We start from the raw sequence: 22,510 nt of genomic DNA, 5'->3' as shown, positions 1-22,510 counted from the left end.
GGATCAGGAGCCGGCACTGGCGAGTGGTGTGCTTCGGGTAAATGAAATTACCCTCCTCGTCTTTCTTCGTGTGGATGTGGCATGGCAGATCCATCACGTCATTTCCTTCCTTATCCTTCACCTTCTTGGGGTTCAAGGATCCTTTGGGTTATCCCTTGAACTTGCCCTAAGTCACGACCAAAGCCTCCCCCGGCGCCGCAGGCTCGGCTTTACGCTTTTGCTTCCGACTGGAATTTCCTTTTTCCGACTGACTCGGCTTGTACTTACCGCTCCGGAGTCGGTCCTCTTCTTCACCATTGGCATATTTGGTGGTGATTTCCATCATTCGACTCAGCGTCATATCTCCGGTCCGACCAAACTTCAAACTTAATTCTCTATTCTTGACACCATCCTTGAAGGCATAGACTGCCTGATGATCAGACACGTTCTCCACGGTATGATGCAAAGTGTTCCATCTCTGAATGTAATCTCTCAAGGTTTCATTCGACTTCTGCACGCAGACTTGCAGCTCTGTCAATCCAGCTGGTCGCTTGCAAGTTCCCTCGAATGTCCTGACGAACACTCGGGAAAGATCTTCCCAAGTGTAAATGCTGCTAGGAGCTAACTAATTCAACCACGCCCTGGCCGAACCTTCCAGCATGAGTGGTAAATGCTTCATAGCCACCTCATCATTCCCGCCGCCAATCTGTACCGCCACTCGGTAGTCTTCAAGCCAGGTTTCAGGCTTGGACTCACCGGTGAACTTACTTACTCCAGTCGCCAACCTGAAGTTGGGGGGAATCACCGCGGCTCTGATAGCCCTGCTGAAACATTCTGGACCTGAAACATGGACTCGGCTGCTAGTGGGCGCATCTCTGTCATGGCCACCTCGATGAGCTCTGTTCCGATCGACCAGACCTTGCTCGATGATGGATCGCGCGTCAAAGCCTGGTTCCCTGGGGTCGACCGGAGCTCTTCGACCCACACTAAGCTGGCGCCTGTCATCTAACTGCCGATGAGCGTAAGACCCACCCCTTGGGGGAGGAGAGGGCACTCGACGCCTATCATCACGATCGAATCGGTCACCATATTGGTCACGTCGACCCTCGCGTCCCTCACGCCGCGGAGGCGATCTTGGGCTGTGAGCCGACTGAACTGTATTCGCAGCAATGGATCCACTGTGAATCCTGTTGCGTGACTGTGACACGGCTGAATTCTGATCTCCCGCTGCTTGGAGCAAATCCCTGATCTGGATCAAGCCTCTGCCAGCCTCTGACTGAGAGGGCTGAATTGACTCTGCTATACGGGCTGCAGCTGCTAAATTCTGAATCGGGGTTCGATATACCTGAGCTGGTTGCGGAAAGAGTTGACGTCGACTGGAGTCAGGTACTCGTTGCCGCGTGCGTTCGTCGAGTGCTCGCTGGAGGTTCTCCAGTCGAGTGCACTCAGCCAAGTTGGCCAAACGCACCTCTTCCAAGGCACGAGCCTCGGGAGTTTCTCCAACGATGGGAGTATGCAGGGCATCCACGTTCCTGCGGCGAAGTTCTTCCCTTTGCAGGGAAGTAAGTGGCTCGGGTTGATATTCCTCATGGGCCTGAGCGGGGTCGCCTCCATCGTCCATCCTGTCGTCGCAGGGGAAGCCGGGAGGGCTACGAGGCCCATTAACCATCAAGACCTCCGCCGCCGGATCACTACTGTCGCACTCGGATGCGGTCTCTACGGAGCCAGTCGACAGATCGAACAGGCCGTAGAGAGATTCGTCGGGCTCGATTGCCGCGACTTGGGTGGTGGCCGATTGGCGAGCCACTGCGTGCCTCACCCATCGCTGGAGCCTCGACCGACCAGAGCGCTTGCGCTGGCGGGAGACAGCGAGGGAGGAAGACACGGGAGTCGACTGATATGGAGTCGACTGATACGGAGTCGATGGTTTCCGCAGCAGAATACCGCAGACACACGCCCGAAAATGCGTCGCACCACGGACGGGGAGCGCGTCGACGTCGAGTGGAGCCTCCTGGAGCCAAGCGGAGTCGTCAACGATGAAGGTGAGCACGCCGAGAAGGATCTCGCGGACCTCGACCAAAACTCCACCAGAAACCATGGTGAAGGCAATCGGAACAATTGCAACTTCTCCAAAAATCGCTAAGACACCTGCCCCACGGTGGGCGCCAACTGTCGTGGTTCTAAGTCTGACAGTAGATAGGGGGGTAGTTATGGAGAGGCAAGATCCTAGCTATGGAGCAGTTGTACAGACAAGGGATTTACGAGTTTAGGCCCTTCTCGGAGGAAGTAACAGCCCTACGTCTCGGAGCCCGGAGGCGATCGGCTGGATTATCTGTGTGTAGGTTACAAGGGGTGCGAACCATTTACACTGAGGAGGGGGGTGGCTTATATAGTGTCCGCCAGACCCCTCCGGCCCTCAGTTATGCAGGGTTTAAAGTACATAAAGGTTTGGCGTTACTGGAAACGCCCTATATAAAGTGTCATCAATGCCATAAAGACTACTTAATTACAAACCGTTTGGATGCAGAGTGGCTCTTGATCTCTTGGTGGTCGAGTGAGTCTTCATGGTCGAGTCCTTCGAGTCCGTCGAGTGAAGTCTCTCTTAGTCGACTAGAAGGCAGCTTCTTCTGAGGATGTCCTTGGGAAGGGTACTTAGGACAGGTCTGTGACCCTACCCTAGGTACATGACTTCATCAGTGCCATCAATACTTACAAACCGGCTCTTTTCGAGAGATGCAACACAAGACAAGGGTTTAGACAGCTTCGGGCCTCGAGAAACATCATCTGACGGGTATTTCAAGACCAATATTTTTTGTTAATCATTGGGAGCCGAGTCAAAAGAATTATTCTTCACATTTTTTCTCTGTGAGAAACCAACGTCAGCAAATTGATTATGAAGCTGGCCTATTAACCCGGATTTTTCTAGAAGAAGGAAATACCATGGAGTTAAGGATGATCAGGTGCCGGCTTACAAGAGTTCTTAACCTGGAGCATAATCTGTCAAAATTGTTGTTGTGTTTGTTTTACAGGATAAGTTTAACATGGACAAATCCAAATTAAACTGGGGGCTAATGTTGGGGATATACCCCACGGTGTGACCCGGCCGGAGGTATGACCCGGCTGGGACTTGATGTTTCATTGGTGACCCGGCATATTGTAAGCCGACGTACAGTTAAGCCAGGTTGTAAGTCGGCGGACAGTTAAGCCAGATTGTAAGCCGGTGGACAGATTATAAGCTGGCAGATGGTAAGCCGACAGAAGGTAAGCCAGATGGTAAGCCGGCAGATGGTAAGCCAGATGGTAAGCCGGCAGATGGTAAGCCAGATGGTAAGCCATATTATAAGTCAGATTGTAAGCCGACAGATATTGGTAAGCCGGCAAACGTTAAGAAGCCCAAGATGTTAAGAAGCCCATGGTGAGACGTCAGAATAGGTTAAGTCCTAATCCGAGTTTGACTCTACATGTAACCCGCCCCTTCAACTTATATAAGGAGGGGCGGGGCACCCCAAGAGAGGGGATAAGAGGAAAAATAATCTTTAAGGCTAAACACAACTAGGAGAGCCGGGGATACGGCGACTCCCTCGTGATGATAATGAGACCTAGCCACAATCAACATGTAGGGTTGTTGCCGGATGATATTTCCTGGGGCCCGAAGCTGTCTATACCCTTGTCTTGTGTTGCGTCTCTTGATTCCGATCAACCCCTCTCAAGCTACCACATGGATGTGTTGGCCTCACGACTAAGTCCTCACACTAGGACATCTGTCGTGACAATTCAATGACATAGATGGTTATTCTGGTTTCTCTCAAATACCTGTGTCAAAAGAGGATCAGGAAAAGACCACTTTTACTTGCCTTTTTGGTACCTTTGCTTATAGACGTATGACTTTTGGTTTATGCAATGCACCTGCTACCTTTTAAATATGTATGACTGCTATATTCTCTGACATTTGTGAAAATATTGTTGAGGTTTTCATGGATGATTTCTCCGTTTACGGAACTTCTTTTGATGAATGATTAAGCAACCTTGATCGAGTTTTGCAGAGATGTGAAGAAACTAATCTTGTCTTGAATTGGGACAAGTGCCACTTTATGGTTAATGAAGGTATTGTCTTGGGGCATAAATTTTTGAAAGAGGTATCGAAGTTGATAAAGCTAAAGTAGATGCTATTGAAAAGATGTCGTGTCCTAAGGGCATCAAAGGTATAAGAAGTTCTCTTGGTCATGTTGGTTTTTATAGGAGGTTTATTAAAGACTTCTCTAAAATTTCTAGGCCTTTGACTAAACTCTTGCAAAAATATGTTCCTTTTGTTTTTGATGATGATTGTGTAGAAGCATTTGAAATACTTAAGAAAGCCTTAATTTCTGCATCTATTGTTCAGCCACTTGATTGGAATTTACCCTTTGAAACTATGTGTGATGCTAGTGATTATGTTGTAGGTGTTATTCTAGGACAAAGAGTTGATAAGAAATTAAATGTTATCCAATATGCTAGTAAAACTCTAGACAGTGCCCAGAGAAATTATGCTACTACTGAAAAAGAATTTTTAGCAGTTGTGTTCGCTTGTGATAAGTTCAGACCTTATATTGTTGATTCCAAAGTAACTGTTCACACTAATCATGCTGCTATTAAATATCTTATGGAAAATAAAGATGCTAAACCTAGACTTATTAGATGGGTTCTCCTGCTACAAGAATTTTATTTGCATATTATTGATAGAAAGGGAGCTGAGAACCCCGTTGTAGACAACTTGTCTAGGTTAGATAATGTTCTTGATGACCCACTACCTATTGATGATAGCTTTCCTGATGAACAACTAGCTATCATAAATGCTTCTCGTACTGCTCCATGGTATGTTGATTATGCTAATTACATTGTTGCTAAATTTATACCACCTAGTTTCACATACCAGCAAAAGAAAAAAAAATTGCTATGATTTAAGACATTACTTTTGGGATGGCCCACACCTTTATAAAGGAGTAGATGGTGTTATTAGACATTGTGTACCTGAGCATGAACATGAACAGATCCTACGCAAGTGTCACTCCAAGGCTTATGGAGGACACCATGCTGGAGATAGAACTGCACATAAGGTATTGCAATCCGGTTTTTATTGGCCTACTCTTTTCAAAGATGCCCATAAGTTTGTCTTGTCTTGCGATGAATGTCAAAGAATTGGTAATATTAGTAGTCGTCAAGAAATGCCTATGAACTACTTGTTATTGAACCATTCGATGTTAGGGGCTTTGATTATATGGGACCTTTTCCTTCCTCTAATGGGTATACACATATTTTAGTTGTTGTTGATTACGTTACTAAGTGGGTAGAAGCTATTACAACTAGTAGTGTTGTTCATAACACCTCTATTAAGATACTTAAAGAAGTTACTTTTTCCGAGGTTTGGAGTCCCTAGATATTTGATGACTAACAGTGGTTCACATTTTATTCATGGTGCTTTCATAAAATGCTTGCTAAGCATGATGTTAATCATGGAGTTGCATCTCCATATCATCCTCAGTCTAGTGGTCAAGTAGAATTGAGTAATAGAGAGATTAAATTGATCTTGCAAAAGACTGTTAATAGATCTAGAAAGAATTGCTCCAAGAAACCTGATGATGCATTATGGGCCTATAGAACTACATATAAAAATCATATGGGTATGTCTCCGTATAAAATGGTTTATGGGAAAGCATGTCACTTACCTCTCGAACTAGAACATAAGTCATATTGGGCTATTAAAGAACTCAATTATGATTTCAAACTTGCCGGTGAGAAGTGGCTATTTGACATTAGCTCACTTGATGAATGGAGAACCCAGGCCTATGAGAATGCCAAATTGTTTAAAGAAAAGGTTAAAAGATGGCATGACAAAAGGATACAAAAGCGTGAGTTTAATGTAGGTGATTATGTTTTGCTATATGACTCTCGTCTAATATTTTTTTCAGGAAAACTTCTCTCTAAATGGGAAGTCCTTACATTATCGAGGAGTTCTATCATTCCAGTGCCATCAAAATCAACAACGCCGAAGGCACAAATCTGAAGGTGGTGAACGGTCAAAGAGTCAAACATTATATCTCAAGTAATCCCATAAATGTTGAGCCAATGTTATTGACACCGTAACCCCAGAGGAGTACATAAGGGACACTTTCTAGAATGTTTCAAACTCCTAAAAGGAATATGTATGTAGTATTGTAAGTAAACCGACTCCAAAACTGCTCAAATAGCAATTTTTCTCTGCTTTGGAATATTTAAAAAATTAGGAAAATTAGAAGTAGTCTGAAAGAGACACAAGGCGTCCACGAGGGTGGAGGGCGTGCCCTACCCCCCTGGGCACCCCCCTGCCTCGTGGCCACCTCGTGTGCCCTCCGAACTCTGTTTTCTTGCACAATACTTCTTTTGGTCGGTAAAAATTCATTATATAATCTCCTGAAGGTTTTGACCACCGTACCGCGGCAAAATCCTCTGTTTTTGTTTTGAGCTGTTTCTGCGGCAGATTTAGAGCAAGATGTCTTCTCAAGACTCAGTCGGGGAGAGTCGGGTTTCTCATCCGACACCGGGACCAAGAGCAAACAACAATGCTGACTACTTTGGGCCATCAACGGAGGAAGAGATGGAGGCTGACTTGAAAAGGGTAGATGCCATGGAGGAGGATCAAGAAGTTACCTCTCGTCTCCAAGCCGATTCATGATGGAGGAACTTCAGAGCTTAGCAATTCCAAAGTCGGTCATCCCTTCCAATGCTATATTTCTTTCTTATGAAATTATGAAAAAGAGTGTTACTTGTTCTCCTGCAGCTATGCAACATCCATGGGTGAAAGAAGCTTTAGCCGTCACGGGTAAACTCTGTAAGGAAATAATGGATCTTAAGCAGCAAGTCAATAAGCTCGAGGAAGAGAATCATATCCTAAGGGGCATCATCGCCAAGAATATCACATCACCACTTCCAAAGAAAGAGACATAAATACATGGGTATGGGCACTCCCCTTGGCAATTGCCAAGATTGGGGGAGGTGCCCTGGTATCGTATCACCATCACACTTCTATCTTTGCTGTTTTTCTTAGTTCAATCCTTTTGGTTATATCTTGATCTAGTAGAATAAAGTTCTAGTATGATCTATCTTTGAGTTTTGTTTTGATCTCTATCTATGTAATCGACTCCGTGAGTTGTATATAATAAAGATTAGTTTTGAGTTGAGGGCATTGCTATCTTGTTATGATCTTGAGGGAATAAAAAGAAAGAATAAAAGGAAATAAAAAGATCATATTGATCTTATGGAGAGTAATGACTTCAGATATAAAGGGTATGATGAATAAAAGTTTTTGAGTGTTGACAAACATAGTTTTGGTCATCGTTGCAATTAATAGGAAGTAATACAGAAAGCGAGGCTTTCACATATAAATATACTATCTTGGACATCTTTTATGATTGTGAGAACTCATTAAAATATGACATGTTAAAAAGTTGATGTTGGACAAGGAAGACAACGTAATGGGTTATGTTTTCTTATATCCAAATAAGTTATATTGTCACAGATCATCCAACATGTTGAGCTTGCCTTTCCCCCTCATGCTAGCCAAATTCTTTGCACCATGTAGAGATACTACTTGTGCTTCCAAACATCCCTAAACCTAGTTTGCCATGAGAGTCCACCATACCTACCTATGGATTGATTAAGATCCTTCAAGTAAGTTGTCATCGGTGCAAGCAATAAAAATTGCTCTCTAAATATGTATGATCTATTAGTGTGGAGGAAATAATCTTTATACGAGCTTGTGATATGGAAGAAATAAAAGCGACGGACTGCATAATAAAGGTCCCTATCACAAGTGGCAATATAAAGTGGCATTCTTTTGCAATAAGATTTTGTGCATCCAACCATAAAAGCGCATGACAACCTCTGCTTCCCTCTGTGAAGGGCCTATCTTTTATTTTTACCTTCTACCCGTATACAAGAGTCATGGTGATCTTCACCTTTCCTTTTTACACTTTATCCTTTGGCAAGCACTATGTGTTGGAAAGGTCCTGTTATATATATCCACTTGGATGTAGGATTTCATATAGTATTATTGCTGACATTACCCTTGAGGTAAAAGGTTGGGAGGAGAAACTATAAGCCCCTATCTTTCTCTGTGTCTGATTGAAACTTCATACCCATAAGTATCGCGTGAGTGTTAGCAATTGTGAAAGACTAAATGATAGTTGAGTATGTGGACTTGCTGAAAAGATCTTATATTGACTCTTTCTGATGTTATGATAAATTGCAATTGCTTCAACGACTGAGATTATAGTTTGCTAGTTTTCAATGAAGTTTCTGATTCATACTTTACATTGTGAATAGATTGTTACTTTAGCATAAGAAATCATATGACAATATATATGTTGTTGTTCTAAGAATGATGATGATGCCCTCATGTCCATATTTTATTTTATCGACACCACTATCTCTAAATATGTGGACATATTTTTCGATATCGGCTTTCGCTTGAGGACAAGCGAGGTCTAAGCTTGGGGGAGTTGATACGTCCATTTTGCATCATACTTTTATATCAATATTTATTGCATTATGGCTTGTTACTACACATTATGTCACAATACTTATGCCTTTTCTCTCTTATTTTATAAGGTTTACACGAAGAGCGAGAATGCTGGCAGCTGGAATCCTGGGCTGGAAAAGGAGCAAATATTAGAGACCAATTCTGCACAACTCCAAAAGTCCTGAAACTCCAAGAAAGTCAGTTTTGGAATATATTAAAAATATTGGGCAAAGAAAGCACCAGAGGGGGGCCACCCAGCAGCTACGATGGTGGAGCGCGCCCCCTACCCCCTGGGTGCGCCCCTGCCTCGTGGGCCACCTGGCAGGCCCCCGATGCCTATCTTCTGCTACATTGTGTCTTTTGCCCTAGAAAAAAATCATAAGGAAGCTTTCGGGATGAAGCGCCGCCATCTCGAGGTGGAACCTGGGCAGGACCAATCTAGGGCTCTGGCGGAGCTGTTCTGCCAGGGAAACATACCTCCGGGGGGGAAATCATCACCATCGTCATCACCATTGATCCACTCATCGAGAGGGGGTCAATCTCCATCAACATCTTCACCAGCACCATCTCCTCTCAAACCCTAGTTCATCTCTTGTATCCTATCTTTGTCCCAAAACCTCAAATTGGTACCTGTGGTTTGCTAGTAGTGTTGATTACTCCTTGTAGTTGATGCTAGTTGGTTTTTACGGTGGAAGATCATATGTTCAGATCCTTAATGCATATTAATACCCCTATAATTATGAACATGAATATGATTTGTGAGTAGCTACGTTTGTTCCTGAGGACATGGTAGAAGTCTTGGTATAAGTAGTCATGTGAATTTGGTATTTGTTCGATATTTTGACGAGATGTATGTTGTCTCTTGATAATCCCCAAGTGCAGGGAATCATCATAGCAATTCCCAAAGGTGGAAGTGATAAGTATGGAGTGTCGAACCCACAAGGAGCTAAAGGTAAGATCAATATTCTCTCAAGCCCTATCTGCCACTGATACGACTCTACGTGCACCGAACATTTGCTTCCAACTAGAAACAAGAAATAAACCTGTGTTGTGGGTATAAAGAGGATAACTTTGCATGATATCGGAGAGCTAAAAATATGAAAGTAGGTGCTATTATCATAAAGTCAGAATATATTACTAAATATTATAAATAGCGAGTGTGGAATAATGGTGGATCGGTGTGCGGAATTGTCCTAGGTAATTGTTAACAAGACCGGTGATCACTATTGCAGTTTCATATGAGGGAGAGGCATAAGCTAACATACTTTCTCTACTTGGATCATATGCACTTATGATTGGAACTCTAGCAAGCATCCGCAACTACTAAAGATCATTATGGTAAAATCCAACCATAGCATTAAAGCATCAAGTCCCCTTTATTCCCATACGCAACAATACCTCTTACTCGGGCTTGTGTTTCAGTCACTCACCAACCCACTATAAGCGAATAATGAACGTATTGCAACACCCTACAGCGGGAATCCCTCATGCTTGCGCAACACGGAGGGCACCATAGGACAGCATCAAAGTAAAACATACAACTCATACCAATCTAGATCATCAATCAACCAAAAGACAAAAGATATCTACTCAAAACATCATAGGATGGCAACACATCATTGGATCATAATATGTGGCATAAAGCACCATGTTCAAGTAGGGATTACAGCGGGGTGCGGGAGAGTGGACCGCGTAAAAGAGATAAGGATGGTGATGATGATGGTGATGTTGATGAACACGATCACCGCGGCGATGATTCCCCTCCCGATGGCACTCCGGTGCCACCAAGAGAGAGGAGGAGAGGTTCTCCCCCTTGTGCTTCCTCCTCCATGGCTTTCCCCCTCTGGTCCTTGGCCTTCATGGCGATGATGGCCCCTCCGAGATCCCCCTCTATGGCCTCCGGTGATGATGGCCCCCTCCCGCAGGGTGCCGGAGAGGGCCTAGATTGATTTCTCGTGGCTACAGAGGCTTGCGGCGGCGGAACTTCCGATCTAGGTTATTTCTCGAAGGTTTCTGTATTTATAGGAATTTTTGGCGTAGGTTTCACGTCAGGGGGATCTCCGGGCTGTCCACAAGATAGGGGGGCGCGCCCTAGGGGGGTGAGCGCGCCCCCACTCTCGTGGGCAGCCCGGGACTCTTCTGGCCCAACTCCGATGCTCCGTGGTCTTCTTTTGGTCCATAAAAAATCATCAAAAATTGGCACGTCAATTGGACTCCGTTTGGTATTCCTTTTCTGTAAAACTCAAAAACAAGGAGAAAACAGAAACTGGCACTAGACTCTAGGTTAATAGGTTAGTCCAAAAATCATATAAAATGGCATATAAATGCATATAAAACATCATAGATGGATAATATAATAGCATGAATACTTCATAAATTATAGATACATTGGAGACGTATCAGCATCCCCAAGCTTAATTCCTGCTCGTCCTCGAGTAGGTAAATGGTAAAAGAAATAATTTATGAAGTGTGAATGCTAGCAGGTGCACAAGTTTGATCAATGATAATTTCAATCACCTTTTCTAGCATCAATATGTGTCATAATAGTAGATTATCTCGTAAAACTTTTCATGATCAAGTAACAATCTATTCACAATGTCCAGTATGGTTCAAAAACTTCATTGAGAACTAACAAACTATAATCTCAGTCATTGAAGCAATTGCAATTTATCATAACATCAGAAAGAGTCAAGAATAGAGCTTTTCAGCAAGTCCACATACTCAACTATCATATAGTCTTCTACAATTGCTAACACTCACGCAATACTTGTGGTTATGGAGTTTCAGCCGGACACTGAGAAAGATAGGGGCTTATTGTGTTGCCTCCCAACGTATTCACCTTTAGGTGATGTCAACAATAATAGCCCATGCTAACTTACATCCAATTGGATATATATATATATATATATATCATGATCTTTCAAACACGAGGAGCTTGCCAAAGGATAAAATGAAAAAGGGAAAGGTGAGGATCACCTTGACTCAAGCATAAAGTAAAAACATAAAGTAAAAGATAGGCCCTTCGCAGAGGGAAGCAGAGGTTGTCATGTGCGTTTAGGGTTGGATGCATAAAATCTTAATGCAAAAGAATGTCACTTTATATTGCCCCTTGTATGTGGACCTTTATTATGCAGTTCGTCACTTTTATTGCTTCCACAACAAGATCGTACAAAGCTTATTTTTTCTGCACTAATAAGTCATACATATTTAGATAGCAATTTTTATTGCCTGCAACATGACAACTTACTTGAAGGATCTTACTCAATCCATAGGTAGGTATGGTGGACTCTCATGGCAAAACTAGGTTTAAGGATATTTAGAAGCACAAGTAGTATCTCTACTTGGTGCAAGGAATTTGGCTAGCATGAGGGGGAAAGGCAAGCTTTAACATGTTTGGAAGGTCAATGACAATATACTTTAACTGAGATGTGAGAAAACATAAACCATTATGTTGTCTTCCTTGTCCAACATCAACTCTTTTAGCATGTCATACTTAATGAGTGCTTCTAAATCAGAAAAGATGTCCAAGATAATATATTTGTATGTGAACCTCTCTTTCCTTATTACTTCCTATTGATTGCAACGATGACCAAAACTATGTTTGTCAACTCTCAACAACTTTTATGCCTCATACTCTCTATATGTGAATTCATTACTATCCATGTTATAAGCATATGAAACATATATAAATTCAGATTTATGACATTCAATTCATTCCCCCATTTACTCATAGGATATACATGAAGCACATGAGTAAATGACAAACTCCTCTAAAAGATATGAGTGAAGGACACTGAGTAGTCAAATAATTAACTAGCCATGGGAGGGTTCCTTTTTTTATTCAATATTTCAGATCCAAAGATTTTATTCAAACAGCAAGTAAAATTTAAAATACGCCCCAAGCAAAACACATATCATGTGACAAATAAAAATATAGCTCTGAGTAAGGTATACCGATAGTTTTGAAGACGAAAGAGGGGATGCCTTCTGGGGCATCCCCAAGCTTAGGCGCTTGAGTGTTCCTTAAATATTACCTTGGGGTGCCTTGGGCATCCCCAAGCTTAGGTTCTTCCCACTCCTTATTCTCCTCCTATCGATATCTCACCCAAAACTTGAAAACTTCAACCACACAAAACTTAATAGAACTTCGTGAGATATGATAGTATGATAAAGAGTAAACCATTCACTTTGGTGCTGTAAAAGACAAGGTTCATAATTGATTTCACACAATGCCTACTGTACCATATCATTTCTACAATTTATATTGCGAAATATAAGCCATAGAAACCAGAAAACAAGCAAACTATGCGATGAAAACCGAATCTGTCAGAAACAGAACAGTCTGTAATGATCTGAACAATAACCATACTTATGCTCCTCCAAAAATTATGAAATAAATTGGTGGACGTGAGTAATTTGTCTATTAATCTTCTGCAAAAATAATAACCTCAAAAGAACTCTTCTGTAAAAAATGACAGCTAATCTCGTGAGCGCAAAGTTTCTGTTTTTTACAGCAAGATCACATTAACTTTCACCCCAAGTCTTCCCAAAGGTCTTACTTGACACTTTATTGAAAAAAAAGCTATAAAACATGATTAATACAGTAGCTTAATCATGTATACACACAAAAACAGTAAGGGTAAATATTGGGTTGTCTCCCAACAAGCGCTTTTCTTTAATGCCTTTTAGCTAGGCATGATGATTTCAATGATGCTCACATAAAAGATAAGAGTTGAAACATAAAAAGAGCATCATGAATAATATGACTAGCACATTTAAATATAACCCACTTCCTATGCCTAGGGATTTTGTGAGCACACAATTTATAGGAACAAGAATCAACTAACATAGGAAGGCAAAACAAGTTTAACTTCAAAACTTTACGTACATAGAGAGGAAACTTGACATTATTCCAACTCCTACAAGCATATATTCCTCCCTCATAATAGTTTTCAGTAGCATCATGGATAACAACTTTGTTTTCATACTCAATTGTAACCTCTTCCTAAATAGTAGAATACTAACTAAAGTTGACAATCTTCCAAATCCACTTCATAAATATCACACTAAGATTCAACACCCTCCAAGATAGTGGGATCACTAATTCCTAAAGTTGACACTCTTCCAAACCCACTTTAATTCATAGTATGATTTATACTCCATAAGATATAAGTGAAGTTCATGGAGCATTCTACAGTTAATATAGACTAACCAATGTCCAAGCTCAAAATATATAAGTGATGCACACGAAGCATTCTATAAAACCATACTCAAACGATTTAAGTGAAGCACAAAGAGCAATTCTATAAGATCATACTTAAAAGATATAAGTGAAGAACATGAAGTATTCTATAAATAAATGAAGATCTATCTCATACTAGCATGATTCTTAAAGGAAAATAAAAACACAAAGGACACAAATCATGTGAACAAAACAAATATCAAGGTATACCGATATTTGTTGAAGAAGAAAGATGGGATGCCAACCGGGGCATCCCCAAGCTTAGATGCTTGAGTATCATTTGAAATATTTACTTGGGGTGCCTTGGGCATCCCCAAGCTTGAACTCTTGTCTCTCTTTATTCTTCTCACATTAGTAACTCCTCGTTCTTTAAACACTTCATTCACAAAAACTTAAACAAAAACTTGTGAGATCCGTTAGTGTAGCAAACTACCACTTTAAGATACTGTAATTAACTCATTCCTTGTTTATATTGGTGTTAAACCTAATGTATTCCAACTTCTCTATAGTTCATATCCTTACATACTAGCCATAAATGCATCAAAATAAGCAAACAACACACGAAAAACAGAATCTGTCAAGAACAGGACAGTCTGCAGTAATCTGGAAGTTTAGTAAACTTCTGTAACTCCTAAAATCATGAAATAAATATGATAATTTGAACAATTTGTATAAGTAATGTGCAAAAAGTTTCAGGCCCATTTGACTTTCCAGTAAAAATGTAAATTCATGCACTACAGCCAAAGTTTCTGTTTTTGTTCTGCACATAGTAAGCAAGCAATCTTATCATACTAAAACCAAAGCTTGGCACATTATTTTTATAATACAAGGGATATATACAAGGGGATAATTATTTACAGAGAAACTTCCATGAAAAATTCTCCATTGTTTTCGTGAGCATGAACACAAGTGCTCAAGGTCGACCCTCACTTCTTCAATGCATAACTTTTCAATCACTTCTCTTTTTGAAAAACTTTTTTAGGCATGAGAGGCAAGTAAATATTTTTGTATTTTCATTCTTTTAAAAAAACTGTATGTTTCACCCACAACTAAACAGAAACAAAAAAGGAACAACAAAATCTACTTAGTGAAGAAAGCAAACAAGCACACACGAAAATATCAACCCCACGCTATTGCTCCCCGGCAACGGCGCCAGAAAAGAGCTTGATAATCCCCAAGTGCAGGGAATCATCGTAGCAATTCCCAAAGGTGGAAGTGATAAGTATGGAGTGTCGAACCCACAAGGAGCTAAAGGTAAGATCAATATTCTCTCAAGCCCTATCTGCCACTGATACGACTCTACGTGCACCGAACGTTTGCTTCCAACTAGAAACAAGAAATAAAACTGTGTTGTGGGTATAAAGAGGATAACTTTGCATGATATCGGAGAGCTAAAATATGAAAGTAGGTGATGTTATCATAAAGTTAGAATATATTACTAAATATTATAAATAGCGAGTGTGGAATAATGGTGGATCGGTGTGCGGAATTGTCCTAGGCAATTGTTAACAAGACCGGTGATCACTATTGTAGTTTCATATGAGGGAGAAGCATAAGCTAACATACTTTCTCTACTTGGATCATATGCACTTATGATTGGAACTCTAGAACCCACTATAAGCGAATCATGAACGTATTGCAACACCCTACAGCGGGAATCCCTCACGCTTGCGCAACACGGAGGGCACCATAGGACAGCATCAAAGTAAAACATACAACTCATACCAATCTAGATCATCCATCAACCCAAAGACAAAAGATATCTACTCAAAATAGCATAGGATGGCAACACATCATTGGATCATAATATGTGGCATAAAGCACCATGTTCAAGTAGGGATTACAGCGGGGTGCGGGAGAGTGGACTGCATAAAAGAGACGAGGATGGTGATGATGATGGTGATGTTGATGAATACGATCACCGCGGCGATGATTCCCCTCCCGATGGCACTCTGGTGCCACCAAGAGAGAGGAGGAGAGGTTCTCCCCCTTGTGCTTCCTCCTCCATGGCTTTCCCCCTCTAGTCCTTGGCCTTCATGGTGATGATGGCCCCTCCGAGATCCTCCTCTACGGCCTCCGGTGATGATGGCCCCCTCCAGCAGGCTGCCGGAGAGGGCCTAGATTGATTTCTCGTGGCTACAGAGGCTTGCGGCGGCGGAACTTCCGATCTAGGTTATTTCTCAAAGGTTTCTGTATTTATAGGAATTTTTGGTGTAGGTTTCACGTCAGGGGGGTCTCTGGGCTGTCCACGAGATAGGGGGGCGCCCTAGGGGGGTGGGCGCGCCCCCCACTCTCGTGGGTAGCCCGGGACTCTTCTGGCCCAACTTTGATGCTCCGTGGTCTTGTTTTGGTACATAAAAGATCATCAAAAATTGGCACGTCAATTGGACTCCGTTTGGTATTCCTTTTCTATAAAACTCAAAAACAAGGAGAAAACAGAAACTGGCACTGGGCTCTAGGTTAATAGGTTAGTCCCAAAAATCATATAAAATGGCACATAAATGCATATAAAACATCATAGATGGATAATATAATAGCATGAATACTTCATAAATTATAGATACGTTGGAGACGTATCATCTCTCCTCTAGTGGTGTTATGTGAACGTCGACTACATGACACTTCACCATGATTTGACCTAGGGGAAGGCATTGGGAAGTAATAAGTAGATGATGGGTTGCTAGAGTGACAGAAGCTTAAACCCTAGTTTATGCGTTGCTTCGTAAGGGGCTGATTTGGATCCATATGTTTCATGCTATGCTTTCGTAGTTGCGGATGCTTGCGAGAGGGGTTAATCATAAGTGGGATGCTTGTCCAAGGAAGGGCAGTACCCAAGCACTGGTCCACCCACATATCAAATTATCAAAGTAACGAACGTGAATTATATGAGCATGATGAAAACTAGCTTGACAGTAATTCCCATGTGTTCTCGGGAGCGCTTTGCTTTATATAAGAGTTTGTCCAGACTTGTCCTTTGCTACAAAAAGGATTGGGCCACCTTGCTGCACCTTGTTTACTAATGTTACTTGTTACCCGTTACGAATTACCTTATCACAAAACTATCTGTTACCGATAATTTTAGTGCTTGCAGAGAATACCTTACTGAAAACCGCTTGTCATTTCCTTCTGCTCCTCGTTGGGTTCGACACCCTTACTTATCTAAAGGACTACGATAGATCTCCTATACTAGTGGGTCATCAGCAGTATGACGATCACCTCCCACAACTCTTTGTGTTATACTCGTGCATATCATCTACGCATAGACCTGGCTCTAATGCCACTATTGGGAAACGTAGCATGCAATTTCAAAAAAAATCCTACGCTCATGCAAGATCTATCTAGGAGATACATATCAACGAGAGGGGAGAGTGTGTCCACACACCCTCGTAGACCAAAAGCGGAAGCGTTAGCTTAACGCGGTTGATGTAGTCAAACGTCTTCTCGATTCAACCGATCAAGCACCGAAAGTACGTCACCTCCGAGTTCTACACATGCTCATCTCGATGACGTCCCTCGAACTCTTGATCCATTAGAGGGTCAAAGGAGTATATGAGTTCTGTCAGCATGACGATGTGGTGACGGTGATGGTGATGTGAGCCGCGCAGGGCTTCGCCTAAGCACTACGACAATATGACTGGAGGAGTAAATGGTGGAGGGGGGCACCGCACATGGCTAAGAACAATTGATGTGCTTAGAGGTGCCCCCTGCCCCTGTATATAAAGGAGGGAGAGGGGAGGAGGTCGGCCAAGTTGCTCCCCCAAGTGGGGAGGAGTCCTACTAGGACTCCAAGTCCAATTCGGACCCCCACTTCCTTTTAGCGGAGAGGAAAAGGGGGAAGGAGAGGGAGAAGGAGAAGGAAAGGGGCGTGCCGCCCCCTTCCCCACTCCAATTCGGCATCCTCCCTTGTGGGGGGCGCACCAGCCCCTTGTGGGCTGGTTAGCCTCCCTCCTATGGCCCATATCTTTCACCGGGGGGTTCCGGTAATCCCTCCAGTACTCCAGTATGTACCCGATACACTCCGGAACCCTTCCGATGTCCGAATACTACCTTCCAATATATCAATATTTACCTCTTGACCATTTCGAGACTCCTCGTCATGTCCATGATCTCATCCAGGACTCCGAACAACATTCAGTCACCAAAACAGATAACTCATATAATACATATCGTCATCGAACGTTAAGCGTGCGGACCCTACAGGTTCGAGAACCATGTAGACATGACCGAGACACCTCTCCGGTCAATAACCAATAGTGGGACCTAGATGCTCATATTGGTTCCCACATATTCTACGAAGATCTTTATCAGTCGAACCGCAATGTCAACATATGTTGTTCTCTTTGTAATCGATATGTTACTTGCTCGAGATTCGATTGTCGGTATCTCCATACCTAGTTCGATCTCATTACCGGCAAGTCTCTTTACTTGTTCCGTAGTGCATTATCCCGTAACTAACTCATTAGTCACATTGCTTGCAAGGCTTCATGTGATGTGCATTACCGAGAGGGCCAAGAGATACCTCTCCGATATTCGGAGTGACAAATCCTAATCTCATCTATGCCAATCCAACAAACACCTTTGGAGATACCTGTAGAGCATCTTTATAATCACCCAGTTATGTTGTGACGTTTGATAGCACACCAGGCATTCCTACAGTGTCTGGGACTTGCATAATCTCATAGTCGGAGGAATATATATTGACATGAAGAAAGCGGTAGCAATAAAACTGAACGATCATTATGCTAAGCTAACGGATGGGTCTTGTCCATCACATCATTGTCCTAATGATGTGATCTCTTTCATCAAATGATAACACATGTCCATGGCTAGGAAACTTAACCATCTTTGATCAACAAGCTAGTCAAGTAGAGGCATACTAGGGACACGGTGTTTTTTCTATGTATTCACACATGTATTAAGTTTCCGATTAATACAATTCTAGCATGAATAATAAACATTTATCATGATATAAGGAAATATAAAATAACAACTATATTATTAATGCCTCTAGGGCATATTTCCTTCAAACTAATCTAGAGGAAGTTTTGGTTGGATAGAAGTATCTCAAACATGGCAAGATCATTGCATTGACCTTAGTGCAAGAATCAGAGGTAAAGATTGCACAAGGGATCGAGTTCATACCCTAACTCGATGGTGAACTTGCTACAGCGACAATGGTGGTGAAGATTCCCATTGAAGGCGGCGAAGACTAGTGGCAGGAGGTCAATGGCAACGGCGGAGACGATCCGGAGACCTCGAGCCGGCAAAGCTGAACAGGCGCGGGCGAAGAGTTTGGAGAAATTTCCAAAATTTGGCCTGTGGGTATATATATCCAGACCCTGTCGGTGTGACTGAGTGGAACAACTTGGTGGCATCAAGATGCAGAATCGCATGCGGTTACTGCAACTCGGTGAGACAGAAAAGTTCAAATCGGTTGCACCAAGATTGAAACCTAGATCAACTCCGTGAACTCGGTATGACCGAATGGGATGAATCGGTCAGACCGAAATGCATTAAGAGGTTTTGGAAGTTTAAGTCTATGATGAATCGGTGGCTCCGAGTGCTCCTCACCCAGAGGGTTCGAATCTGACTTGATCAAACTTTGTGATGTAGCATGAATAGAGTTTGAGACAAGAAAAGCATAGATAGCTAGAGAGAGTGATACGTCTCCAACGTATCTATAATTTTTGATTGTTCCATGCTATTATATTATCTGTTTTGGATGTCTATGGGCTTTACTAAGCACTTTTATATTATTTTTGGGACTAACCTATTAACCGGAGGCCCAGCTCAAATTATTGTTTTCTTGCCTATTTTAGTGTTTCGAAGAAAAGAAATATCAAACGGAGTCCAAACGGAATGAAACCTTCGGGAGAGTTATTTTTGGAACGGAAGCAATCCGGGAGACTTGGAGTAGACGCCAAGGAAGCTTCGAGGTGGCCACGAGGGTCCAGGGCGTGCCCAACCCCCCTGGGTGTGCCCCCCACCCTCGTGGGCCCCTCGTGGCTCCCCTGACCGACTTCTTTCGCCTATATATGTCCATATACCCTAAAAACATCGGGGAGCACAATAGATCAGGAGTTCCGTCGCCGCAAGCCTTTGTAGCCACCAAAAATCAATCGGGACCCTGTTCCGGCAACCTGACAGAGGGGGGGATCCATCACTGGTGGCCATCTTCATCATCTCGGCGCTTTCCATGACGAGGAGGGAGTAGTTCACCCTCGGGGCTGAGGGTATGTACTAGTAGCTATGTGTTTGATCTCTCTCTCTCTCTCTCTCTCTCTCTCTCTCTCGTGTTCTTGAGGTGGTGCGATCTTGATGTATCGCGAGCTTTGCTAATATAGTTGGATCTTATGATGTTTCTCCCCCTCCACTCTCTTGTAATGGATTGAGTTTTCTCTTTGAAGTTATCTTATTGGATTGAGTCTTTAAGGATTTTAGAACACTTGATGTATGTCTTGCCGTGCTTATCTGTGGTGACAATGGGATATTCACGTGATCTACTTGATGTTTGTTTTGGTGATCAACTTGCGGGTTCAATGAACTTATGCATAGGGTTTGGCACACGTTTTCGTCTTGACTCTCTGGTAGAAACTTTGGGGCACTCTTTGAAGTACTTTGTGTTGGTTGAATAGATGAATTTGAGATTGTGTGATGCATATCATGTTGGAAATATGCCCTAGAGGCAATAATAAAATGGTTATTATTATATTTCCTTGTTCATGATAATTGTCTATTGTTCATGCTATAATTTTATTAATTGGAAACCATAATACATGTGTGAATACATAGACCACAACATGTCCCTAGTGAGCCTCTAGTTGACTAGCTCGTTGATCAATAGATGGTTATGGTTTCCTGACCATGGACATTGGATGTCATTGATAAGGAATCACATCATTAGGAGAATGATGTGATGGACAAGACCCAATCCTAAGCATAGCACAAGATCGTGTAGTTCGTTTGCTAAAGCTTCTCTAATGCCAAGTATCATTTCCTTAGACCATGAGATTGTGCAACTCCCGGATACCGTAGGAATGCTTTGGGTGTACCAAACGTCACAACGGAACTGGGTGGCTATAAAGGTGCACTACAGGTATCTCCGAAAGTGTTTGTTGGGTTGGCACGAATCGAGGCTGGGATTTGTCACTCCGTATGATGGAGAGGTATCTCTGGGCCCACTCGGTAATGCATCATCATAATGAGCTCAATGTGACTAAGTAGTTAGTCACGGGATCATGCATTACGGAACGAGTAAAGTGACTTGCCGGTAACGAGATTGAACGAGGTATTGGGATACCGACGATCGAATCTCGGGCAAGTAACATACCGATAGACAAAGGGAATTGTATACGGGATTGACTGAATCCTCGACATTGTGGTTCATCCGATGAGATCATCGTGGAACATGTGGGAGCCAATATGGGTATCTAGATCCCGCTATTGTTATTGGCCGGAGAGGTGTCTCGGTCATGTCTGCATGGTTCCCGAACCCGTAGGGTCTACACACTTAAGGTTCGGTGATGCTAGAGTTGTTATGGGAAATAGATGTGGTTACCGAAGGTAGTTCGGAGTCCCGGATGTGATCCCGAACGTCACGAGGAGTTTCAGAATGGTCCTGTGGTGAAGATCCATATATTGGACAAAGGGTATTGGAGTCCGGAAGTGTTCCGAGGGTACCAGGCTATGGCCAGCATGACCGAAAGGTGTTTCGGGAGCCCCGGCAAGTGTTGGAGGGCCTCATGGGCCAAAGGGGAAGGGGCAAACCAGCCCACTAAGGGGCGATGCGCCCCCCACACCCATTCCCATGTTATTTGGGGAGGTGGGGCGCTTCCACCTGGCTTGGGAGGCAATCCTCCACCTGCTTGGCTTGGGGGGCAAGTCTCCCTAGGATTTTCCCTAGGGAGATCCAATCTGCTTGGCCGCCGCCCCCTAGGGGAAACCCTAGGGCGCCTCCCCCTCTCCCCTTGCCCCTATATATAGTGGAGGGGTGGGAGGGCAGCCGCACCTCTTCCCTGGCGCAGCCCTCTCCCTCCTCCAACACCTCCTCCTCCTCCGTAGTGCTTGGTGAAGCCCTGTCGGAGAACCACAAGCTCTATCGCCACCATGCCGTCGTGCTGCTGGAGTTTTCCCTCAACTTCTCCTCTCCCCTTGCTGGATCATGAAGGAGGAGACGTCCCCGGGCTGTACGTGTGTTGAACACGGAGGCGCCATCCGTTCGGCGCTTAGATCAGAGTCGACCGCGATCTGAATCGCTTCGTGTACGACTCCACCGACCGCGTTCTTGCAACGCTTCCACATCGTGATATTCAAGGGTATGAAGATGCACTCCCCTCTCTCTCGTTTCTAGTTACTTCATAGATTGATCTTGGTGATGCGTAGAAATTTTTTGAATTTCTGCTACGTTATCCAACAGTGGCATCATGAGCTTGGTCTATGCGTAGGTTCTATGCACGAGTAGAACACAAGTTGTTGTGGGCGTCGATTTTGTCAATTTACTTGCCACTACTAGTCTTATCTTGATTCAGCGGCATCGTGGGATGAAGCGTCCTGGACCGACCTTACACGTACGCTTATGTGAGACAGGTTCCACCGACTGACATGCACTAGTTGCATAAGGTGGCTGGCGGGTGTCTGTCTCTCCCACTTTAGTCGAATCGGATTCGATGAAAAGGGTCCTTATGAAGGGTAAATAGCAATTGGCATATCACGTTGTGGTTTTGACGTAGGTTAGAAATGTTCTTGCTAGAAACCTA

Source organism: Triticum aestivum, chromosome 5B (assembly GCF_018294505.1).
Source record: "Triticum aestivum cultivar Chinese Spring chromosome 5B, IWGSC CS RefSeq v2.1, whole genome shotgun sequence".
Lineage (NCBI taxonomy): Eukaryota > Viridiplantae > Streptophyta > Magnoliopsida > Poales > Poaceae > Triticum > Triticum aestivum.
This window is presented reverse-complemented; position numbering follows the sequence as displayed.